Genomic DNA, 11744 nt, shown 5'->3' with positions numbered 1-11744 from the left:
GGCCAGCATCACCTTAATTCCAAAACCAGACAATGACCCCACCAAAAAGGAGAATTATAGACAAATGTCCCTGATGAACATGGATGCAAAAATTCTCAACAAGATACTAGCCAATAGGATCCAACACTACATTAAGAAGATTATTCATCCTGACCAAGTGGGATTTACCCACAGGATGCAAGGCTGGTTCAACACTTATAAAACAATCAATGTGATTCATCATATCAGCAAGAGAAAAAACAAGAACCATATGATCCTCTCAATAGATACAGAGAATGCATTTGACAAAATACAGCATCCATTCCTGATCAAAACTTCAGAGTGTAGGGATAGAGCGATCATTCCTCAGCATCTTAAAAGCCATCTACAAAAAGCCCACAGCAAATATCATTCTCAATGGGGAAACCCTGGGAGTCTTTTCCTAAGATCAGGAACATGACAAGGATGTCCACTCTCACCACTGCTATTCAACGTAGTACTGGAAGTCCCAGCCTCAGCAGTCACGCAACTGAAAGAGAAAAAAAGGCATTCAAATTGGCAAAGAAGAAGTCCAATTCTCCCTCTTTGCAGATGACATGATACTGTACATAAAAAACCCAAAAGACTCCACCCCAAGATTGCTAAAACTCCTACAGCAATTTGGCAGTGTGGCAGGATACAATGCCCAGCATCAATGCCCAGAAGTCAGTGGCATTTCTATACACTAACAATGAGACTGAAGAAAGAGAAATTCAGGAATCAATGCCATTTACAATTGCACCCAAAAGCATAAGATACCTAGGAATGAACCTAACCAATGAGGTAAAGGATGTATACCCTAAAAACTACAGAACACTTCTGAAGGAAATTGAGGAAGACACAAAGAGAGGGAAAAATATTCCATGCTCATGGATTGGCAGAATTAATATTGTGAAAATGTCAATGTTACCCAGGCAATTTACACGTTTAATGCAATCCCTATCAAAATACCATGGACTTTCTTCAGAGAGTTGGAACAAATCATCTTAAGATTTGTGTGGAATCAGAAAAAAAAATACAAATAACCAGAGGATTATTAAAAAAGAAAACCATAGCTGGGGGCATCACAATGCCAGATTTCAGGTTGTCCTACAAAGCTGTGGTCATCGAGGCAGTATGGTACTGGCACAAAAACAGACACATAGATCAATGGAACAGAATAGAGAATCCAGAAGTGGACCCTGAACCTTATGGTCAACTAATATTCGACAAAGCAGGAAAGAGTATCCACTGGAAAAAACACAGTTTCTTCAATAAATGGTGCTGGGAAAATTGGACATCCACATGCAGAAGAATGAAACTAGACCACTCTCTTTCACCATACACAAAGATAAACTCAAACTGGATGAAAGATCTAAATGTGAGAGAAGATTCCATCAAAATCCTAGAGGAAAATACAGGCAACACCCTTTTTTGAACTTGGCCGCAGTAACATCTTGCAAGATACATACACGAAGGCAAAAGAAACAAAAGCAAAAATGAACTATGGGACTTAATCAAGATACGAAGCTTTTGCAGAGCAAAGGATACAGTCAACAAAACTAAACGACAACCTACAGAATGGGAGAAGATATTTGCAAATGACGTATCAGATAAAGGGCTAGTTTCCAAGATCTATAAAGAACTTATTCAACTCAACAGCAAAGAAACAAACAATCCAATCATGAAATGGGCAAAAGACATGAACAGAAATCTCACAGAGGAAGATGTAGTCCTGGCCAAGAAGCACATGAGAAAATGCTCGGCATCACTTGCCATCAGGGAAATGCAAATCAAAGCCACAGTGAGATACCACCTCACACCAGTAAGAATGGGGAAAATTAACAAGGCAGGAAACCACGGATGTTGGAGAAGATGTAGAGAAAAGGGAACCCTCTTACACTGTTGGTGGGAATGTGAACTGGTGCAGCCACTCTGGAAAACTGTGTGGAGGTTCCTCAAAGAGTTAAAAATAGACCTGCCCTACGACCCAGCAATTGCACTGTTGGGGATTTACCCTAAAGATTCAGATGCAATGAAACGCCGGGACACCTGCACCCCGGTGTTTCTGGCAGCAATGTCCACAATAGCCACACTGTGGAAGGAGCCTTGGTGTCCATCGAAAGATGAATGGCTAAAGAAGATGTGGTTTATGTATACAATGGAATATTACTCAGCCATTAGAAATGACAAATACCCACCATTTGCTTCAACGTGGATGGAACTGGAGGGTATTATGCTGAGTGAAGTAAGTCAATCGGAGAAGGACAAACATTATATGTTCTCATTCATTTGAGAAATATAAATAATAGTGAAAGGGAATATAAGGGAAGGAGAAGAAATGAGTGGGAAATATCAGAAAGGGAGACAGAAAATGGAAGACTCCCAACTCTGGGAAATGAACTAGGGGTGGTGGAAGGGGAGGAGGATTGGGGGTGGGGGTGAATGCATGTCGGGCACTGAGGGGGGCACTTGACGGGATGAGCACTGGGTGTTATTCTGTATCTTGGCAATTGAACACCAATAAAAAATAAATTTATTATAAAAAAAAGAAAGGGAAAAAAAAGACAAGCAACAGAATGGGAGAAGATATTTGCAAATGATGTATCAGATAAAGGACTAGTATCCAAGATCCATAAAGAACTTATTAAATTCAACAGAAAAGAAACAAACAATCCAATCCTGATATGAGCAAAAGATATGAACAGAAATCTCACAGAGGAAGACATAGACATGGCCAACAAGCACATGAGAAAATCCTCCGCATCCCTTTCCATCAGGGAAATACAAATCAAAACCACAATGAGATACCACCTCACACCAGTGATAATGGGGAAAATTAACAAGGCAGGAAACAACAAATGTTGGAGAGGATGTGGAGAAAGGGGAACCCTCTTGCACTGGTGGTGGGAATGTGAACTGGTGCAGGCACTCAGGAATACTGTGTGGAGGTTCTTCAAAGAGTTAAAAATAGATCTGCCAATCGACCCAGCAATTGCACTGTTGGGGATTTACCCCAAAGTTACAGATGCAGTGAAATGCCGGGACACCTGCACCACGATGTTTCTAGCAGCAATGTCCACAATAGCCAAACTGTGGAAGGAGCCTTGGTGTCCATCGAAAGATGAATGGATAAAGAAGATGTAATTTATATATACAATGGAATATTACTCAGCCATCAGAAATGACAAATACCCACCATTTGCTTCGACGTGAATGGAACTGGAGGGATTATGCTGAGTGAAATAAGTTAATTGGAGAAGGACAAACATTATATGTCCTCATTCGTTTGGGGAATATAAAAAATAGTGAAAGGGAATAAAGGGAAAGGAGAAAAAATGAGTGGGAAATATCAGAAAGGGAGACCGAACATGGAAGACTCCTAACTCTGGGAAACAAACTAGGGGTGGTGGAAGGGGAGGTGGGCGGGGGTGGGGGTGACTGGTGACAGCACTGAGGTGGGCACTTGACGGGATGAGCTCTGGGTGTTATTCAATACGTTGACAAATTGAACACCAATAAAAAATAAATTTATAAAAAATATACATATGTAAAAAGAAAGAAAGAAATGTGCAACCTTCCCAAGAGAAGATATTTGAAAGAAGAAAGAATCGCAAAAAGATTAAAAAAATAAAGATTTGTTCAACTGATGATTTCAAGTCTTCCACAGAGTACTTGTCTTTAGCTCCTGATTTCCAGTTGATTTCTATAAGTCTACTTTTTCTTAATGCCTAAAACATAAATATACAGCTTCACCAATTAAGCTCTCCTTCTTGAGTTTTGATACCAATATTATGCCAACTTCCTACAAAGTATTAGAAGCTCTTTATTTTTATAATCAATGGAAAGGTTGACAGACCACAAGAGTTGGATATTTCTCATTGATTAAGAAGCCCTTAACCTGACAATAATCTAAATGTGTTTTGAAAAGGACAAAAGATAGCATATGGGGAACAGGAATTCTTAAGTTGTACTGGTTTTGGCTAAAGTGTTTTCATTGAGCCAATCTCAACTTGGAGCAAGCTGAAACCAGGGAAACTTGTTGATTTCTGTTATTTTCCCCAAGTCACCTGATGACTAACTTTGATTAAGAAACTTAGGTGAGGAGACACTCAAGAGGAAGACAGAAAATTGCAGTCAATAAAGGAAGAAGGGGAGGGGCTTTTTTTTCTTAAAGAAATAGATAAATCCCTGTGTTTTGTTCTGCTTAGACTCAAGTGTGTCCATAAAAGGTGTATGGAAATCTCTTTGTATCCTTCAGCTTTGGATCATGGACCCAGGATCTACCTTTGGGTCAGTAGCATGCTGAAGATGAATTCTGGCTGCCTTAGCTGGGGACCCTGGGGAAAAGACATATAGGCTTTCTGTTGCTGATGTCATATAAATGAAACTGTAGACTGTGTAAACTTCTGAGTGAGGTTATTTTTACTTTGTATAATGCATTTGTGATTCAACCACGTGGTTGTGTATACCAATATTTCTTTCCTCTTTATGCTTAGTAGTATTTCCATAACACAGTTGTTTTTTTTAACCATTCACCAACTGAAGGACATTTGAGTTGTTTTCAGTTCTTGGTAATTATGAATAAAGTCAACATAAATTTCTATCTATAGGTTTTGGATTAGCATAACGGTTTTTCTCATAGATAATAATCTAGGAGTGGGGGGAACGCCTGGGTGGCTCAGTAGTTGAGCATCTACCTTCTGCTCAGGGCATGATCCTAGGTTCCTGGGATTGAGTCCCACATCAGGCTCCCCACAGGGAGCCTGCTTCTCCCTCTGCCTATGTTTCTGCCTCTCTCTCTCTCTCTATGTCTCTCATAAATAAATAAAATTTAAAAAATCTTTAAAAAATAATCTAGGAATCGGATTTGCTGGGTCATGTAGTAAGTGTATGTTTCAAACTATAGGAAACTACCAAGCTGTCTTCTAAAGTAAGTGTATCTGCTGGGGATTTACCCCAAAGATACAGATGCAGTGAAACGGCAGGACACCAGCACCCCAATGTTTATAGCAGCAATGTCCACAGTAGCCAGACTGTGGATATACAAAAAATAAAAAATAAAGTGAGTGTATCATTTTGCATCCCCATCAGCAATGTATGAGAGTTCCAGTTGCACTGCATCCTAGTGAGATTTTCGTACTTTTGTTATATAAGTTTTCTCTCATTTTATCTATTGGAATATGTATAGTGGGTAGCTGAATTATGCTTTTGATTTCCCTAACGGTTTATGGTGTTAAGGAGTTTTTAATATTTTTATTGCTCATTCATTATCTTCTTTGGTGAAGTGTCCAGTTGTTCTATTTTAAGTTAGTTTGTTACTTTTTTAAATTTTTTTATTGGAGTTCAATTTGCCAACATATAGCAGTCACCCCAACCCCCCACCCACCTCCCCTTCCACTACCCCTTGTTCATTTCCTAGAGTTAGGTGTCTCGCATGTTTTGTCACCCTCACTGATATTTCCCACTCATTTTCTCTTCTTTCCCCTTTATTCCCTTTCACTATTTTTTATATTCCCCAAATGAATGAGACCATATAAGAAAACTTTGCCTACCTGGGGGTCACAAATATCTTCTTCTATGTTTTCTTCTAGAAGTTTCATTGGTTTAAGTGTTACATTTAACTCTATGATCCATATTAGTTTAATTTTTGCATTTGGAATAAAGTCAAGGTAAAGGGTCTTTTTTTTTTTCTTATGGAATCCACTTATTCCAACATTATTTCTTGAAAAATTTATCTTTATCCATTGAATTGCCTTTGCACCTTTGTTGAAAATTATTTGATCATATACTCTTCTGGCATGTCAATTTTTCCCCAATACCACACTGTCTTTATTACTATGAGATTATATTTAGTCTTGATATTAGATAGTGTGAGTTCTCCAACATTGTCCTTCCTCAGAATTGTTTTGGACATTATACTTCCTTTGCCTTTCTATATAATTTTTATAATCAGTTCTGTGTGTTGAGGAATGAATGGTTTTAGGATAAACTGAAGCAGTTTTTCTTTGAAGGACACAGATAAATGTGCCAGTAGCTACAGAAGGATATATGGGATGGGGTTAGCATTTTCCCCCTTAACTTGGGAACAAATAAATGTAGAGGAGGTAATATATGGTTCAGGAGGGAAAAAGCAATAATTTCAGGAGCAACGTCCCTGGGATGTAGAAGACATGGGATCCTGAGCAGAGGTGAGGAGCTGATTGCAGTCAGGAGCATGTATGCAGAGAGGTGGCAGAGAATGCCCAAGTAGAAACAGATAGATTGGGTTTGGAAGCTCTGAGAATTCTCACCTTATTACTTCTATCATCTCAATGAATTATTCAGGGAGGTTACTAGAAAGAAGGGGAGTTGCTAGCAATTGAGGAGTATTGTGGTATAGGTAGAATAAGAATGAAAGTAAGAAGCCATTTATTCATGGTCATACATTTGAGATAAAATAATTAAATATGGTTTTAAGGTTTTCTCATCACTGCTTGGTTCCTCAGACATAGGAATTATTATATTATTATGTGGTCATTATATTAGTAGTAGTAGTAGGAGGAGGAGTTGTAGCATAATAAATAGCTATAAAATCCACCTCCTCAAAGGCACCGAAAGTATGTGTAGTAGTTTGCTCAGGCTTCCTAAACAAAGAACCACAGACTGGGTGGCTTAAAAACAATTTTTTTCTTATAATTTTGGAGTCTAGAAGTCTGAGATCAAGGTGTCAGCAGAGTTGGTCCTGTCTCCTTGGCTTGGGGATGGCCATCTTTTCCTTGTGCCTTTACATTGTCTTCCCTCTATACATGTCTGTGTCCTAAATCCCTCTATTTATAAGGACTCCAGTCATATTGGGTGAAGGCCCACCCTAATGACCTCAGTTTAATTTATTGATCTCTTTAGAAAGATCCTATTTCCAAATATGATCACATTCTGAGTTCCCAGTTATTAGCACTCCAAAATAGGAATTTTGAGGGAACACAACTCAGCCTGTAACAATACTATTATTTATTCTAATAATATCTTTAGTTCTATTACTAATACAGTTAATTTTATTCTAGTAATGACCTTGTAAAGTAGGAAGTAGTCACTGAAGCTCAGGTATTGTATCTCTTGCCAAACCTCCATAGGGATGCAAATCAAACTGATAAAACTTGTGTGTTTTTTGAGTGGGGTGAGCTGACATTGAAAGTCAATCTATTTATCACCACTTCATTTGTGATTTTTTTTTATTTTTTTATTTTTTGTTTTATTTTATTTTATTTTATTTTTATTTTTTTCATTTGTGATTTTTAAACTAGAAATATTCAGCATCACTAAAGAAAATAATAATCAAGGATAATCAAGTTTTATGAATCTACAGATATAGTGGAAATCATACTGGATGTAGAATCCAATGAAATATAGCCAGTCAGGTATTGGAAGTAACCACTACCAAAAGTCCCCACCCCCTGCAGTCCTGAGGCAAATGATTAGCAAAGAAATCCTCAGGCCACTGCAAACATTCATACCTCCACACCTGCCAAAGCCATATATCTGTGATCACTTCTGAGAGGAATAAAAATGGCTTCTACTTCCCTAGAGAAGGGCATATGATTAGCAATACCTAAGACGTTGTGGAGTACCACCTAGAATACAAAGAATCTAGCACTAGCAGTACAGAGGAGATCAGAGAAGGAGGTGGTAAAGAGGAGTAGTGGGAGTTAGTCTTGAAGAGAATCAGCATTGTTTTGTATGGAAACTGCCTCCAGGGAGGCTATTATAGTTTCCTTATGCAATGTAGGGTTAATTTTCTCAGACATAGGTTTAGCTACTTCAATTGGCAAAGAAGACTCTTCAGAATTTAGGAGCTCAATGTCCCCAGCTTCATCAGGGTCTTCTGACATGTTCCCATTCTGACTTTCAGGATTCCACTGTTTTCCAATCAATGCCTTCACTTCAGCAGTAGACACCCTGCAAGGTTGGGAGTTCAACTTGTGTTGTAATTCACCCAATCAGGACAATTTTTTTCTAAAATTTAATTTTATTCTAGTACATTAATACCAATGTATGCCTGGTAACCCAGTGATAATTCGTAAGTTTAGTATTTTCACAAAATTTTTATAAAGCACGAATATTAACATTCAAACAAGGCTTTATAGAACATTTCATAAAGAATTAAATGTTTACCATAATCCTTTTTAAAAGGATTCATCCATTTTGAAAGATCAACATTGAATTTTTAAAAATCAAAAGAAAAGAAAAGGAATTTATTCCCACAAAATACATAAAGAACCACTTGCTTGCTAACATTTGTATTTTAAGTGCCTGGAACAAAATGGGTCAAATGCTCAAAGGCAGTTAAAAACAGCTTGTACAAGGCTTATTTCATTTGTTTTAGCACCAAGTCAGGTCAGAATAAATATGCCATTGAAGATGTAGTTGGGTTTCTTCTCCACGTCTCATTGCCCCACTCTTCCTACCAGGCCACAGGACATAAGTGTGCATCATTGTTGCTCCACTAAGAAATCAAATCATCTTCATTTTTAAGTGGCTACTCAACTTATACACACAGGCAAGGTTCTTTCCCTGCCAGATGATAGGATGGCAGTAAAAGCTAGCAGATATCAACTTCTTTGATTAGGAATAAAGAACTCCTTCAGCAAACTCAAATACTTTCTGATCTTTTTAAACCTGTCATTTAAATTCTCTTAATTGCTACACCTGTTTCTAATTATGATTGCTTTATATGTAGGGAATTTTCCCCAGGCAAACCTGATCTATTTCTATTTCCTAATGACAAAGTATGCTTGCTTTACTTAGAGCCATGGATTTTCTTTATTTTTGTACTTTAATTTGTTACTCATCAAGATGGATCACTCATAGTGATAAAAAAACAGAAACTGGCAAGTAGATCCTAAAGCACATACTTCTTAACCTGAGTAACATCTGAAGACATTAAGCTATAATTACATTTTCCATTGAAAACTTGACTTCAGCGCTTTTGCAAGAACTTTTTTTTTATAAATTTATTTTTATTGGTGATCAATTTGCCAACATATAGAAAAATACCCAGTGCTCATCCCGTCAAGTGCCCACCTCAGTGCCTATCACCCAGTCACCCCCGCCCCCCGCCCACCTCCCCTTCCACCACCCCTAGTTCGTTTCCCAGAGTTAGGAGTCTTCCATGTTCTGTCTCCCTTTCTGATATTTCCCACTCATTTTTTCTCCTTTCCCCTTTATTCCCTTTCACTAGTTTTTATATTCCCCAAATGAATGAGACCATATAATGTTTGTCCTTCTCCGATTGACTTACTTCACTCAGCATAATACCCTCCAGTTCCATCCACATCGAAGCAAATGGTGGGTATTTGTCGTTTCTAATGGCTGAGTAATATTCCATTGTATACATAGACCACATCTTCTTTATCCATTCATCTTTCGATGGACACCGAGGCTCCTTCCAAAGTTTGGCTATTGTGGACATTGCTGCTAGAAACATCGGGGTGCAGGTGTCCCGGCGTTTCACTGCATCTGTATCTTTGGGGTAAATCCCCAGCAGTGCAATTGCTGGGTCATAGGGCAGGTCTATTTTTAACTCTTTGAGGAACCTCCACACAGTTTTCCAGAGTGGCTGCACCAGTTCACATTCCCACCAACAGTGTAAGAGGGTTCCCTTTTCTCCGCATCCTCTCCAACATTTGTGGTTTCCTGCCTTGTTAATTTTCCCCATTCTCCCTGGTGTGAGGTGGTATCTCATTGTGGTTTTGATTTGTATTTCCCTGATGGCAAGGGATGCGGAGCATTTTCTCATGTGCTTGTTGGCCATGTCTATGTCTTCCTCAGTGAGATTTCTGTTCATGTCTTTTTGCAAGAACTTCTAATGTTAATTTCTAATATAAATCATTTTCCTCAATGCACATGTATTCTCAAAAGAAAATATGTCTTAGGAAAGTAATATTTTCCTATATACTAACTTAGTACAATTTTATGGCAGACTGAAACTTCTGAGTAAACTGAAGGTATGTTTAACAACAAAATAAATAAATATAGCATATATGGCCAAGCTTATGTTTCTTAGTGTAAAGGCAGCAGTAAATTTGCATCCTAAAACTAATCTGCATATCCAGTTGCTTTTTTCCTGAAATATAGTAGGCATGGTGTCTCACAAAACCATGTACCAAAAAAAAAAAAATAAAAAAATAAAAAAAAATAAATAAATAAAAAAATAAATAAAAAAAAAAAAAACCATGTACCACAGTGCTAATGATGCCAGTTTTTTTGGCATCAGTCTATGCAAATTACTCCAATGAGATACTTTCCCAAATGGCAAGGAATTTTTTTTAACTTTTTTAGAAAAAATAAATTTTTATCAACCATTTACTCTTCCAAACAAAAATTATACTACTACCAATTTCTCTTTTAATTATGCTTTAGAAGATTTTTCAAAAGTTAAGATGTACCTGATGTTTCTGATTTGCACATCCATAAAAGATAACTGGATACAACACACTAGACTAAAAAATGAACCTTAATATCTGACTTATTTGGCATATCCTTAATTTTCAGAATAAAATCAGAAGTGAAACTAATAATTTTCAAAGAATTCATACATGCCAGTCTCAGGATAAGGAACTTCTAAATGCACAGAGGAGCCTCTGCCCATCTTACTAGTTATATGCATTTTCCTTTATTTGTGGAATTTTTTGTAGGAAAGCATAGACATAGGGCCAGATTTTGTCAGTTTCTGTTCCAGAGAATGTTTCCAGCATCCCAACACCTCCTTTTTCTGGTAATATTCCAGGACTGCCTCTGTTTGGATTTTGTAAGCCTTCAGTCTCTCAGCAACTATCTCTGGCTTATTTTCCTCACACTGAATGAGAGGCTCTCCAGTTACCTCATCAATGCCCACAGTTTGAGGAGGGTTGAATTCCATGTTGTAGACTCAGCCACTGGCTAGATGAACCCAGCAAGAAGTGAGACATTGCTTAATGACCTCAAAAGGCACTTTCAGATTAATTACTGTGTCAACTTGATGAGCTCTATCTGGGGCTTTTGCCTACATAAGTGTCCTTGGAAAACCATCCAAAAGCCAGCTATACTGGGTCAGGTTTTTCAGCTCACGAAGGGCCAGTCGAATCATAACATCATCTGAGATGAGCTTTCCTTGGTCAATAAGTCTTGGCGGGCAGCCCAGGTGGCTCAGAGAGAGGTTTAGCGCCACCTTCGGCCCAGGGCCTGATCCTGGAGACCTGAGATCGAGTCCTGCATCAGGCTCCCTGCATGGAGCCTGCTTCTTCCTCTGCCTGTGTCTCTGCCTCTCTCTCTCTCTCTCTCTCTCTCTCTCTCTCTCTCTCTCTCTCATAAATAAGTAAATGAATCTTAAAGAAAAAAAGTCTTGGCTAACACACCAGTTTCTGTGCCTCAAACATGTTGTCTTGGAGCAGGTCCCCACTGGAGAGGTGCTTCAGCGTGAAGTGTTTGGTGATACACAACATCATGTTGCCCCCATTATCATTGCACTCAGCAACCTTGCAACCTTGCAGAGAACCCCACGGTCTGAGGGAGAGGCCCAGGCAGAGCCATTCCCCCTGCTCCAGGGCCCCAGATGGCTAGCTGCTGAATGTTAATCTCATACAAAAACACCCTCTAATTTGAAACAAGATTATCTATCTGCCATATATAAACGTAGTGAGAATGAAGATATAACTGCAAGTTGAGCCCCAGAATTGATTAAGGCCATGAAGTTTTGCCAATTTTGCATTTCAGCAGTTGTTAAAATTAAT

At 38.4% G+C, this 11744-nt stretch overlaps 1 pseudogene; it reads right to left on the bottom strand.

Moving 5' to 3' along the window:
• Positions 1-10628: 10628 nt before the first annotated feature.
• Positions 10629-11459, bottom strand: LOC121482506 (annotated as a pseudogene).
• Positions 11460-11744: the final 285 nt, after the last annotated feature.

This window comes from Vulpes lagopus, chromosome X, assembly GCF_018345385.1.
Source record: "Vulpes lagopus strain Blue_001 chromosome X, ASM1834538v1, whole genome shotgun sequence".
Lineage (NCBI taxonomy): Eukaryota > Metazoa > Chordata > Mammalia > Carnivora > Canidae > Vulpes > Vulpes lagopus.
This window is presented reverse-complemented; position numbering and strand designations above follow the sequence as displayed.